At 37.0% G+C, this 14,790-nt stretch overlaps 1 pseudogene; it reads left to right on the plus strand.

Moving 5' to 3' along the window:
- Positions 1-11,467: 11,467 nt before the first annotated feature.
- On the plus strand, positions 11,468-11,813 carry LOC112397737 (HIG1 domain family member 1A, mitochondrial pseudogene; annotated as a pseudogene).
- The last annotated feature ends 2,977 nt before the right edge of the window (positions 11,814-14,790 follow it).

A 14,790-nucleotide genomic window follows, 5' to 3' on the forward strand; every position in this document is an offset into this window, starting at 1 on the left:
AAAAAAAAAAAAAAAAAAAAAGATGTGTCATATATATATAATGGAATATTACTCAGCCATAAAAAGATACAAAATTGAGTTATTTGTAGTGAGGTGGATGGATCTAGAGTCTGTCATACAGAGTGAAGTGAGTCATAAAGAGAAAAACAAATACCGTATGCTAACACATATATATGGAATCTTAAAAGAAAAAAAGGTTCTGAAGAACCTAGGGGCAGGACAAGAAAAAAGACACAGACGTAGAGCATGGACTTGAGGACATAGGGAGGGGCAAGGGTAAGCAGGGAAGAAGTGAGAGAATGGCATTGATATATATACATTACCAAATGTAAAATAGATAGCTAGTGGGAAGAAGCCACATAGCACAGGGAGATCAGCTCAGTGCTTTGTGACCACCTAGAGGGGTGGGATAGGGAGGCAGAGTTGAAGAGAGACACAAGAGGGATGGGCTGTGGGGATATATGTATGGGTATAGGTGATTCACTTTGTTATACAGTAGAAACTAACACAACAATGTAAAGCAATTATACTCCAATAAAATGTTTAAAAAAAAGAATGTTTATAAATGTTTATTGACTAAATTGTACTCCTGGAAGTTTGAAATGCCTATTGCAGATTTCCAAAACTCTTTTATTATTTATGTGGATACTGTTGGTAAAATTGAGCTAAAATTTCAGTTATTCCCTGAGTTGTGAATTGGTACCTTGAAAAAGTTTAATTTACTTCACACAGATAAACTGATTTCCCTAAGCAATTTTCCTTTGTTTACTGAGATAACAGCCCCTCTCTTTGGACAGGATTTTTGATTATATCACCCTGTTTTAATTTGTGCTTATATTCTAAAACCAACAATGTGTAGATTGGTGTTAATATTTACTTTTCCTTTGAGGCTTTGTTTCTTATATCCTACAATTTAAGCAGTATATTTCTTTCTTTCTTATCTCTGATGAAGAGTCTACCCTCTAATAGGTGATTCATATTAGATGTGAATAAAAAGCAGTATTTTTAAAATTGTTGTAAAATATACATAACAGTTCAGTAGCATTATGTACATTCATGTTGTTGTGCAACCATCACTACCATCTATCTCCAGAACTTTCTCATCTTCCCAAACTGAGTCTCTTTACCCAGTAAACAATAACTCTGAATTCCCTCCTCCCCCTGGCCCCTGGTAAGCACCATTCTCCTTTCAGAAACAGTATTTTTTATAAGATGAGAGAATGAAGCATGAAGAAAACTATTTTTTTTTTTTTGCAGTACGTGGGCCTCTCACTGTTGTGGCCTCTCCTGTTGCGGAGCACAGGCTCCGGACTTGCAGGCTCAGCAGCTGTGGCTCACGGGCCCAGCCGCTCTGCGGCACGTAGGATATTCCCGGACCAGGGTATGAACGCATGTCCCCTGCATTGGTAGGCGGACTCTCAACCACTGCACCACCAGGGAAGCCTGGAAAACATATTTTTTAAGATTCCATTAAACATAAACTTAACATTGATTTTATGATTTATTAATAAAATTTTATTATTTTTTTTAATAAGGAAACCAGTGCGTACTTTATTTTGTTGTCATTCTTAGAATCTTCTTTTGGGAAAAACTCATCAACTCAAAGTTTGCAATATATTCCATAGTAGGTAGCTGCTACTTTTGCTACTGTTTCTTCTTCTTTTCAAGTTTTTGTTTTCATTTCTCTTTTTTACTTTTTATGTTTTTATTGAAGTATAGTCAACATTAAGCTTGTAAATCAGCAAATACTATCCATATGAAGGTAGGTACTAAGCACTCTAGAGCAGCGGTCCCCAACCTTTTTGGCACCAGGGATCGGTTTCGTGGAAGACAGTTTTTCCACGGTCAGAGGGGAGGGGATGGTTCAGGCAGTAATGTGAGCGATGGGGTGGTTGGTTCAGGCAGTAACGTGAGTGATGGGGAGCCATGGGGAGCGGCAGACGAAGCTTTGCTTAGTTGTTTGCTGCTCACTTCCTGCTGTGTGGCCTGGTTCCTAACAGGCTGCAGACTGGTACCAGTCCACCGCCTGGGGCTTTGGGACCCCTACTGTAGAGCATCCAAGGATAATTAAATTACAAGTCTTTCCTCTAGCATCTGTCACTCCCCTTCGCTCCACATTTATGCCATTACCACCTGAACCATCTCTCGCATTACTGCCTGAACCATCCCCCTCCCATCCGTGGAAAAATTGTCTTCCACAAAACCAGTCCCTGGTGCCAAAAAGGTTGGGGACTGCTGCCCTAGACAAGCGTTCCATACCTTTTTTCTATTCTTGGACCTTTTTTTGAGTATTTTTTATATAAATGGATTCCGTCCATGAAAATGTATTTGTACCTACAGAAACACTATTTTTATATATGATTTCAGAAGGTTCGCAGTCCTCCAGTTAAAAGTCCCATTCCTAGACCCTTGTATACTATTGGTGGGAATGTAAATTGGTACAGCCGCTGGGGAAAACATTATGGAGGTTTCTCAAAAAACTAAAAGTAGAACTACCATATTGCCCAGCAATTCCACTTCTGAATATATATATATATATATATCTGAAAGAAACAAAAACACTAATTCGAAAAGATACATGCCACCCCAATGTTCATAGCAGCATTATTTACAAAAGCCAAGATATGTAAGCAGCCCAAATGCCTATTATTAGATGAATGGATAAAGAAGATGTACACACACACACACACACACACACACACACACACACACACAATGGAATACTACTCAACTGTAAAAAAGAATGAAAATTTGCTATTCACAACAACATGGATGGATTTGGAGGGTATTATGCTAAGTGAAGTAAGTCAGACAGAGAAAGACAAATACTGTATGATGTCACTTTTATGTGGAATCCAAAAAAATACAACTAGTGAATATAACAAAAAAGAAACAGACTCGCAGATACAAAGAGCAAACTAGTGGTTACTAGTGGGGGCAGTATAGGGGTAGGGGATTTAGAGGTACATACTATTAGATGTAAAATAAGCTACAAGGATATTATATTTTATAATACTTCTAAATGGAACATAACATTTAAAAAATATGAGTCACTATATTGTATGCCTGTAACATATATAATATTGTACATCAACTATACTCTAAAAAAAACGTCCCAGCCCTAGGAGATAGAGCAAGGGGAAGGGCAGGGAGAGGGAGTGTCAGGTAAGAAAAAAAAACATGGATAGCTACAATGTGGAGTATGAGAAGTGCTGTATGAGAGATGTAAACCCCATGGTATGGAGGATCAAAGGAAGAAGAGATCATGAGTTTGAAGAGAATTGTAAAACACATCATGGAGATGAACCTAAAGAATAAATAAGATTCATTGTAGCACATTGAAGATAACACCACACCTAGTTTGCTTTGTCTTTTCTTGGGAAAGAAATCTGAAAATCTAAAAATGAAACTTCTAGTGTTCTATAATTCTGTTATGGAAACTTAACATATATGTCACTTGCCAACTCTGCTTCATTAAAAAAAACCAATAGGGCCAGGTACTAAAGATGCTTTTGAAAATACATAAACTTAGCTATATCTGGACTATGACAGTAAAATTGTTGTTTATCAGTATTTTCTAAATTTTCTATAATGAACGTGTATATTTTTATAATTTAAAAAGTAGATACCACTCATTCTTGTTTTTTTTTAAAATTGAAGTATAGTTGATTTACAATGTTGTGTTCATTTCTGCTGTACAGCAGTGATTCAGTTATACATATACATACATTCTATTTCACATTCTTTTCCATTATGGTTTATCACAGGATATTGAATATAATTCCCTGTGCTGTACAGTAGGACCTTGTTGTTTAATGTTTCTATATGTAGTAGTTTGCATCTACTAACCACAAACTCCCACTCCATCCCTCCCCCTCCCCCCTCCCCCCTTGGCAACCACATGTCTGTGAGTCTGTTTTTGTTTTGTAAGTATGTCCATTTATGTCGTATGTAGATTCCACATATAAGTGATATCATATGGTATTTGTATTTGTCTTTCTCTTTCTGACTTCACTTAGTATGATAATCTCTAGGTCCATCCATGCGCTGCAAATGGTATTATTTCATTCTTTTTTATGGCTGAGTAATATTCCATTGTATATATGTACATCACATCTTCTTTATCCATTCATCTGTCAATAGATATTTAGGTTGTTTCCATGTCCTGTCTATTGTAAATAGTGATATTGTGAACATAGGGGTGCATGGTTCTTTGAATTATAGTTTTGTCTGGATATATGCCCAAGAGTAGGATTGCTCGATCATACAGCAACTCTGTTTTTAGTTTTTGAGGAGCCTCCATACTGTTTTCCACAGTGGCGGCACCAACTTACATTCCCACCAACAGTGTAGGAGGGTTCCCTTTTCTCCACACCCTCTCCACCATTTGTTATTTGTAGACTTTTTAATGGTGGCCATTCTGATCAGTGTGAGGTGGTATCTCATTATAGTTTTGATTTACATTTCTCTAATAATTAGCGATGTTGAACATCTTTTCATGTGCCTGTTGGCCATCTGTATGTCTTTGGAGAAATGTCTATTTAGGTCTTTTGCCCATTTTTTGATTGGGATGTTTGTTTCTTTTGTTTTTGAGTTGTGTGAGCTGTTTGTATATTGTGGAAATTAAGCCCTGTCGGCCATATCAGTTGCAAATATTTTCTCCCAATCCATAGGTTGTCTTTTCATTTTGTTTATGGTTTCCTTTGCTGAGAAAGCATGCATTCTTTAAAGACAATAAATTTCTGTGTAAATTGGTACCATGATGATTGGCTGTTATTAATAAACTGCCATATAATGACAGTCTTCCATATATTTGTTTTTTATTTAATGATCACAGGTGTTATATTATCCCTACTTTCTTAAATCTTTGAAGGGTTAAGTAACTTTCCCAAGACCACACAGTTACAGTGGGTCATAACTGAGGTTCATATCAGTTCTGATTGAGTTTAAAGCTCATGCTCTTAACCTCTACATCAAGCTGCCCTAATACAAAACCCAACAATATTTGACTCATTGGTTTTCTATGTTTAGTTCCGGTCCATTCAACCCATTTAGGTTGTAATTACTCTAATCTAGGCAATCTCTGATAAAAATAAATTTGTCAATGAATATGCCTAAACCTGTGCACCGTACATGGTGAGTATCCAACCGAAGGTCTAGATTGGTGTCTCCTATATTCACGGTTTTTGCTTGTTTGTTTTGGACTCCTAAGAGATTGCTTTGGGCCCCTTTATACATCCTGGGAAGGTTGGAGGCAGTCTAGAAGCAGTCTCCTTTGGGCTTTAGGAGGAGAGCCCCAAATGATTCTTGGGAAGACCAATATTGTCTTTGGGCTGACCATACTGGTCTTGGGCATTTGGCTGGTTTCCAGGCACACTAGCTCTCAGTATAGCATTGTAGGTATCAGTGTTAATACAGTCATACTATGACTTATTATGTCAATGTTAAAATTAATGGCAATGAGAAGACTAGATTTTCTACAGTCAATATGTCTTAATTTTATAATTAGAAAAAAATAGCAAACAAAGAAAGTATCCTACCAAAAGAATTTGGCGGGGACAGATGCATATGATGATTGTGTCTTTGTATATGTGTGTTTGCTAAAGGCTTAGTTCCTGAGGTTTGGTTTTATTCAGGCCAATGTCATTTCACAACTAATATATCTAAGTATATACCAGAATTAAGCCAGCTCCCAAGATTTGGATGGAAGGGCACCAACCAAAAGGTTACTGGCCTGGCTTGAACCATGGCTTTCATCAATTTATATAATCTGGAGCAGACTGTCAGAATCATGTCTGCCTTTCTAGACCTAATTGAATTATCTTTTCTCTACTTATGAACCTAATCTTCCTTTCCTCTTATCATTGACTTTAGATCTCTTTTAAGATATGCTGTGTTCTACTTTTTCTTATGTCCCATATCCCACAAACCACATAAGCTTCTTAGACTCCCATTTGAGGCCCCCTGTGATTTGACTTCCCTTCCTTTCCCACTAAACTCCTTCATATACCATGGGATCACTCCCCCAAAAACCTTATATACTCACTGCCCCCTCTTTCCTTCCTTTACTTTCCAAAATCTCTAACTTAGCATACATTTGACCCTCACTTAAAATGTCTTTCCTCCCCAGTCAGTGGGTACCCCAATCCTGCATACCCTTTATTCTAAATGCCTACTACTTAGCATTTTCCCCAAACCCGCATTTAGGAAACATTTCTCCCTCTTTGGAATGAATTTACATAGCATTTTATTTGGACCGTTCCTATAGCACTTCTTATGTTCTCTGTTCAAAACTTGCGTAACTTTGTTATCTTCTCTACCAGACTGTTACACCCTGGAGGGCTAAGGCTCTGTTTCATTCATCTTTGTGTTTCTCACAATGCTAAACTCAGTGCCTTCCTGTGACCACTCAGGAAATGTTGATCAATGGATGAGTGTTTTATCTGTGTTGGTATTATCTTCCCAACTAGGTGGTAAGCTGCTTGAATGCAATAATTTTTTCCTATTTATCACAGTATTTCTTAGAGTACCTTGGACAATGGCTTATGCAATTAATATTGATTGAATAAATGACAAAGCTAGTTGACTAATTGTCACTGTTTATGTGAACAGATCTGCGCCCCCTTATCTTTCTTACCATCCTGCTAACTCCTGTGATCTCTCCCACCCCAACTGCTTTTACCTAGGAGCTTTTTTTCTATGTGTAAGTTAAAGAAAGCATTTATTTTAAAAAGCATACATTTTATTTCACTCTTCCTTTGAGAGAAAAATATTTTCATTTTAGGGATTTCTTTATGCTGTCTTTTTTCTTGTACTATATATAACATCCTTGTGGTTAGTTGATACCTTTTAGTATTAACTTTTTTTGGTGTCTGTGATAATAGTCTGCATGTGGGCAGTTGTTATTTGGTTACATGCAGGCTCTGTATTAAATTACTGGTGAGAATCACTAGCATTGCTCCATTGTAAGATAATAAATTCTTTTATTTACTTGCAGGGATATTTAGCAAGGTGTTAAGTACCTCTCTCTTTATCCTTACCTGTGGAACACCTGCCTACCCCATAGACTTATAAGTATCAAATGAGATAATGAATATAAAAGCTCCATCTAAATGTATGGTATTTTTTAGAAACTACTTGAGCACTTTAAAAGAGGTTTTCAGACAAAGATGTCACAAAGAAAGAAAACTACAGGCAAATATCACTGATGAACATAGATGCAAAAATACTAGCAAACAGAATCCAACAGCACATTAAAAGGATCATATACCATGATCAAGTGGGGTTTATTCCAGGAATGCAAGGATTCTTCAATATACCCAAATCAATCAACGTGATACACGATATTAACAATTTGAAGGAGAAAAACCATATGATCATCTCAATAGATGCAGAGAAAGCTTTCGACAAAATTCAACACCCATTTATGATAAAAACCCTGCAGAAAGTAGGCATAGAGGGAACTTCCTCAACATAATAAAGGCCATATATGACAAACCCACAGCCAACAGTGTCCTCAATGGTGAAAAACTGAAACCATTTCCACTAAGATCAGGAACAAGACAAGGTTGCCCACTCTCACCACTCTTATTCAACATAGTTTTGGAAGTTTTAGCCACAGCAATCAGAGATGAAAAAGAAATAAAATGAATCCAAATTGGAAAAGAAGAAGTCAAGCTGTCACTGTTTGCAGATGACATGATACTCTACATAGAGAATCCTAAAGATGCTACCAGAAAACTACTAGAGCTAATCAATGAATTTGTTAAAGTAGCAGGATACAAATTTAATGCACAGAAATCTCTGGCTTTCCTATAATATACATTAATGATGAAAAATCTGAAAGAGAAATTAAGGAGACACTCCCATTTACCATTGCAACAAAAAGAATAAAATATCTAGAAATAAACCTACCTAAGGAGACAAAAGACCACGTTAAGAAGGGAATAAAGACACAGACCTACTAGAGATTGGACTTGAGGATATGGGGAGGGAGAAGGGTAAGCTGTGACAAAGTGAGAGAGTGGCATGGACATGTATACACTACCAAACATAAAATAGATAGCTAGTGGGAAGCAGCCGCATAGCACAGGGAGATCAGCTCGGTGGTTTGTGACCACCTAGAGGGGTGTGATGGGGAGGGTGGGAGGGAGGGAGACGCAGGTGGGAAGAGATGTGGGAACATGTATACATATAACTGATTCACTTTGTTATAAAGCAGAAACTAACACACCGTTGTAAAGCAACTATACTCCAATAAAGATGTTAAAAAATATAAGTAAAAGGTTTTTTTGGGGGAGGGGGCGGATAGTGAAATGTTGTGAATTACAAAGCGCCTTTATATGAACTTTGCATTTCTCCAAGCCATGTTGAGAATGAAATTGTTTTATACTTGTAAAGAGACATCCTTTTGCAAAATTCATGGAGGCAGACCTGTACAAGCAAAAAGACCTTCTTTCTGAATGCTAATTAGCAACTCTGTATGTGTTCGATTTTGTTCCATGGGATAGATGACAAGCTTATTATAAGAATAAACTTTAACGAAAGAAATATCATCCTCTTATTTGTGTTAAAATCGTGTAGCAACAATAGTGATAAATGTGTTGACAGTAGTATTAGTGGCTAATGATTTAAATTTGAGCTTATGTGGACTGAATCATTACATACTGCAAGTGCCTTGTATTTGTAGTAATTGCTAGAGGGAAAGGAGACAGAATAGTGTGTGGCAAATAACCGGTTACAGTCTTTGGATTTACTCTTGTCTTGTTGAACCTGCCAAGGGGAAAAGCCAGAGTTATCAGTGCTGGTTTTGTTTTGTTATTTTTCTTACTTTTTTTTTTTTTTGTAATACAGTTTGCTGAGTTTTTGCTTGCTGTTTGTTTCACTTGTAAATTAGTTGGTGCCATATATTGAATCGGGTAGATTCCATTGTTGACTTCCAAGTTTTTGTTTTTTTGTTTTTTAATGAATAGTGATGAACTCTTGGGAATTATTGAACACTTAACTGCTCATCCATAATGGAAGAGGATTAATATTTCTTTGAGGAACATTATAAGTTCCTTGAAATTTTTAAAAATATATGCACTATGCTAGTATTTGAATTCTAATAAATGTTGCCTAAAATATTTTTCTTCCTTCCTTTGCTTCAACTAAGATCCTCTGTATGACTATCTGAAGACTATCTTAATTTGACTTTAACTCTTGGAATTAAGAGTTTATGCCTCTTATGAAATCTATGAAGCATATTTTTGTTTTTTGAGAGACTGGAGAATTTTAGTAATTTATTCATATTAAGGTGCTATATTAGTCAGGGTCCTGGCTGGAAAGAGATAACACATCTTTAAAGGAATTAACAGAGTGGGTTTAATGAAGGGACTAGTTACCGAGGTGTGGGCAGCATTAAGGAAACAAACAAGAGATGGTGAAGTACCCAGAGACTAGTGACAGTAGGAATTTTTACTGTCTCTCTGCCTGAAGGGGCAGAGAGTGAACTGTGTCGGTGGGACCTGGCGACTGCTGAAGCCATGGAGGAGGGGCTGCCTGCTGGGATTTGTGGCCACAGAGGAACAGAGCCAAGGGCAGAACTCCTGCAAGGCAGGGAGGGAGCAGTTGTGTGTGGTACTAATAGTACTAGAGCCTCTTTCTCGTCCCACAGCCTCCTATCGCGCTGATACCTCCTACTGGCAGATCCTTATTGAAAGCCAGAGGGTAAGGAAACTCAGGTGATACAGTCCACAGAGGTCAGCTACCTGGGCACTGATCAGGGCAGAGAATGAAGCAGAGCTTGAGGAAGGTGGAGAGGAAGGAAGTGGAGCACAGCAAGTGGAAAATAACCAGAAGGTTTTTTTTTCTTCATGATCATCATTATAACTGTGAATTAGTGACTTGCAATACATGAAATACAAAGCAAAGGTTCCTGCCCTCTAAAAGTTTGAAGCTAATACAGATATCAGTAGTACACTCAAATTAGTGAAAATCCATGCTATCAGAAAGCAAAATTTTACTGTCATCAAATTAATGAATAGAATATTTATATTGGAGATAAACTCTGATATAAGTATATTTTGTTGCAGTGGGGAGTAATGGATAGAAGAGTTTATTCTGATAGGGTAGAGTTATGAAAAACGTTCTCCTTCACTTCATTAAGTAAAGATTGATGCAGGAATAAAACTTTTGGAAATGGTTCTTATAGGAGAAGGGACAAAGACTGAACACTCGCAAGGGGAGCAACATGATCCCATCTTGGTCCTCTCTCTTATTCTTCCAGGGGAGGGCAGAGAAAACAGCCAAGTAGTCCTAGTGTGGGGCCTGTCTTGATTTCTTTTCTATAGGGAGGGAGAAGCTACTGTATATGGAAGAGTAGTCAGACAATATGCTAAATATCCATGGGCTCAGGAGAAGCTGCACCACCAGACTGGCATTACATTATGAAAATGAGGCGATGCACTTTCTTCCTGTCTGGGCTCTACAGAGAGAAGGAAAGCCAGAGGCTTTTCTGCCTCTCATTCACTTAAATGAGATGGGGTGGGAATTTTAAATTAAGCCACCTTAATATTTCAGTCATCGTTTAAAGTGAAAGGCATTTATTGCTTGTGAAAGGCATTGGGCCTTTTGCCACATTAACTGAACTCCTGTTCACTCATGATAGATTCTTGAGAAAAAGCTGTACAAATCCACACTAGTATTTTCCCCACCAACAGCAGTTTGGCCTCAATTATCTCTTTTACAGTAATACTCTTTGACTGCCAATTTGGACAGTAGTTTTTATAACATGAAAGCCTATTGGGGTTTGGAGAATCAGAAAGTTACTGTTGCCATCGTTAAATAAGTAAATGACCATGGGCCATATTTGGCTACTTTGGATTTTTGTGCTGTTTTTCCCCTACATTTTATAATTTATAATTACCTCAAATTGTAAAGCTTGAAACATGCTTGTACCTAATAGGTGGTAGACTTAGGTCATAGCTTTTCCTGGTATTCAGAGATAGTAAATCTTCATTATGTTTTCAGTTTGTAGTGTGAAACTTTAAAGGAGACAGTCAATTTTGGACTTCTTCCAGATGTCTTTCCGTGCAAATGTTGGACAGGATTATAATTAATGGATATTTGGCAAAGAATCGCATGATGTGGAAGAGAATTATTGTTTCAGCCATCAAATTATAAAAATTCTTTCCAAAATAAAATTGTTTTGTTGTTAGACAAATTGTAGCCAAGGGTTAAAGACTAGGAATTGTATTCCAATGTTTTATCCTTTTTTAATACAATTTTATTTATTTCTTTTTATACAGCAGGTTCTTATTAGTTATCCATTTTATACATATTAGTGGCCAATGTTTTATCTTTAAGGACACTCCTGGTACTCAGTCTGAAACTTCAGTCCTTGTTAGATTGGGAATCAAATTATAAAGCAAATACTGATACAATGCCATTGGTTAATGAACAACAATGTTTCCAATCTAAATTTAAGAAGCAGGGCTCGAGAAGCCGGTAGGAGCCTGCGACGTTGTGCCATTGTCTGAAGATTCTTCAATCACTGTGTCAAGTGACACAGATGTTTCTCTTTCTTCATATGATGAAGATCAGGGATCTAAACTTATCCAAAAAGCTAGAGAGGCACCATTTGTCCCCATTGGAATGGCAGGTTTTGCAGCAGTCGTTGCATATGGATTATATAAATGAGCAGGGGCAATACTAAAATGTCTGTTCACCTGATCCACATGCGCGTGGCAGCCCAAGGCTTTGTTGTGGGAGCAATGACTCTTGGTATGGGCTATTCCATGTATCAAGAATTCTGGGCAAAACCTAGACCTTAGAAGACGAGATGCTGTCTTGGTCTTGGTGGTGTTTGCTTTAGTTAGACATCTCATATTGAGGTTATATGTTTATGTTGAAAATAAATTCTGTGGGTTGGACAATAACATGGTAATTTGAATATCGGCTTCCTTTCTGGCAGGCTTGATTTGCCTAGTGACTAGTTCACTAGCTAGGTCGTTCAGGGGAGTCAGATTAGCACAAAAACATGTCACTTTTAAATGCACTTGGTAGTGGTACAGTGTCCGCCTTCTTAAACTCTTCTGATAAAATTAGTTGTAAAGAGGACAACATGCCAAACCTGAAAATGCTCCCAGTTGCTGCATATGCTTTTGATGTAATGTAGGAATCCTATTTACCCCAGTTAATTTAACTCTTTCTGACTGCCTTGTGGACTGAGTACTGTTTTTAAGGTCTGGTTGGCTCTTGAAGAACCCTTTCAGAACAGTGCACGGAATACAACATGATAAACCTCCCAGCAACTATGTGTGTGTTTTTAAACCAAACCTAAAGAGCTGGTAACAGCTGCTTTGAAGTAGTATCTGTTTCAGAATCATATTTGTAAACATGAGAATAACTTAACTGTAGATCCCCATTTAGCTGTTTTGTAGTTGCAGAATTATAGTTTGCTGCTGTTATATTAGAATAATTTTTAAATGGCATTTTGAAATAGAAGTGTGTATTTTAAGTGCTAATGCAAAGGTAAATGAAAAATACTTTTTAAATATGTGCAGTCTGTTTATTTTCTCTGAAAGAATCATAAATGTTAAACTAAATAAATTGCCTGTAATGGAAGTGAAAAAAAAAAGAAGCAGGGCTCTTGTATTTGGGTCAACACATATTATAGGTAGAAGTTATAGTATGTTAGTTAAGAGTTCAAAGAAATAGCCCGAGAATTAACAACTTTTGAACTATGACATGGAAAGACCGAGGATTTTAAAAACTCCCAAATGATTCTTATATAGTCAGCTTTCAGAATCACTTTGTCTAGACCAGCTTATCTGATGTTTGAATTCCTTGATTATCTAGGCTGTGTTTGGATGGGATGCTTCTGATATAGTTCATTCAGTTTTGTCGTTGAAGAATTTCTAGGCATTTTCTTCATGATATGTCTGACAGCTAAAATTCCTTAATATCTTAAAGTTCAATGAATAGTTAATGACGAACGGGTAGTCAGATTCATATTAGAAACTACTTTTAAATCTATTAAACATTTATATGTTGAAAAAGTGCAAGTCCCACAGTCTATCATTTAAAATTTTTTGCACTTTGTCATAGATGTTAGAAATTTGATCAGAGTTTGATGTGTAGCTCTGAAGAATGTCTTCATGTCTTAAGTGTGACAGTATTTGGAAATGGAGCAAAGCTTTTCCATGTAAAGTCTCAGCCTTTATTTCCTGAAAGACACCTGGCTAAATAAAGTTAAGGTAATCAGGGTATAGCAGTTCTCATCTCTGGAGTTCATGGAGAAAGAATATGTATAAAAAGGGATGTGTTTCATTATTAAACAGACAGCCTTTGTGGTAGCTCACTGTGAGCACGGGCAGGCTGTGCTTTATGTGTATCTAAGAGAATTTGAAATACAAAATATTACATCTAAGAGCCCAACATGAACAGACGCTCACAGAAGAGCAAAAGAGTTCTCTGAGTTGCAGAGAAATATGTGTACAACAAGTAGGCTCCCCTAGGTGTTTACTGATCAACATAATGATGGATTCAAGACTGGAGGGAAGCCAGGATTTTATCTTAACTTTACTGGAAATATCAGAAGTGGGGGGAGGATGAGAATGAAAGAGAGAGAGAGAGAGAGAGAGAGAGAGCAAAGTGTGAGCATAAGAGAACTGTTTTGTTCCACCCCAAGCTCTTTAGAATTTAGAATTTAGAAGCTTCACCTGTCCCCAGTGGTTCACAGTGAATGTAGTCTGGATCCCCTGGTGAATTCTTTGTTAGCATCATTAAGGTGAGGTGATTGGAAGCCTGTTGACTCCATTATTGAAGAGCCAATCTTTATCCCTAAACAGCAGATACGCATCCAGATTCCTTTGACAAACGTGAATTCTTAATTAAGTTCCAAAGTGCAAGTGCTCTCTCTCACCAATGACTTTGAAATACTGTGCTTTCCACTAATTATTGTGTTTTATAGTTCTTTTTGGCAGCAATTGACATAATTTCCTGTAACAAAATTCATTTCTAAAGTGAGCAAAATGATTGATCTTTAAATTAATAAAGCATATCCCCTTTGTGACTGTAGTCAATTCTCTCTCTTTTCTGCAGGAATGGAGCATAGTGTCCAAAACAGTGACTCATGAAAGAATTACTTATATTCCCTGTTGAAACACAGTCTGTGGGTACATTTGATGTGACTTTACCTTTTAAATTATGTTTTACTTAATCTGATACTAATATTAGTGGGCATTCCTTGATATTAAAGCAAATAATGTTTATAATTCAGGAGGTTTGGGAGTTGTAGAGGAGAATGACAGGGGAGAGCTAAAAAATACCAATCTCCTTTATAGTCAGTAAACAATTGTGTTTATGTTAAGCTAGCAGAAAATGATTATTTTCTTTTGCTGCAAGTATCTTTAAATAAATCAAGGAGCATCAGTAGCAGTAAATATTAGAGCACTGTGAACATTAAGAATAGCAGTTGATTACTTCTTTTAAGTCTTAGTTGACTTTACACTGACATGCTCAAGGGCTGTATAGAATTACTCTTCCAGGTATAATTATGGGCAGCTTCTGTTGTACATTTTTATTAGGTTCCAGCACTGAAGTTCTCAATCAAGCCTGGGAGTTAGATACAATTTATGCCATGGAGACTTAGAATGGCATAATTGAGTAATTCCACACTGGTATAATTATGATCAGCCTAACATCTGGAATAATCAGTTTTAAATGCTTAACTACTCTGAACTCTGACCCAAATCCAGATATGCAGTTTTTTCCTCTCAATACTCAAGAGAATTGGCAATTAAGACA

This window comes from Neophocaena asiaeorientalis, unplaced genomic scaffold (assembly GCF_003031525.2).
Source record: "Neophocaena asiaeorientalis asiaeorientalis breed wild unplaced genomic scaffold, Neophocaena_asiaeorientalis_V1.1 scaffold83, whole genome shotgun sequence".
Lineage (NCBI taxonomy): Eukaryota > Metazoa > Chordata > Mammalia > Artiodactyla > Phocoenidae > Neophocaena > Neophocaena asiaeorientalis.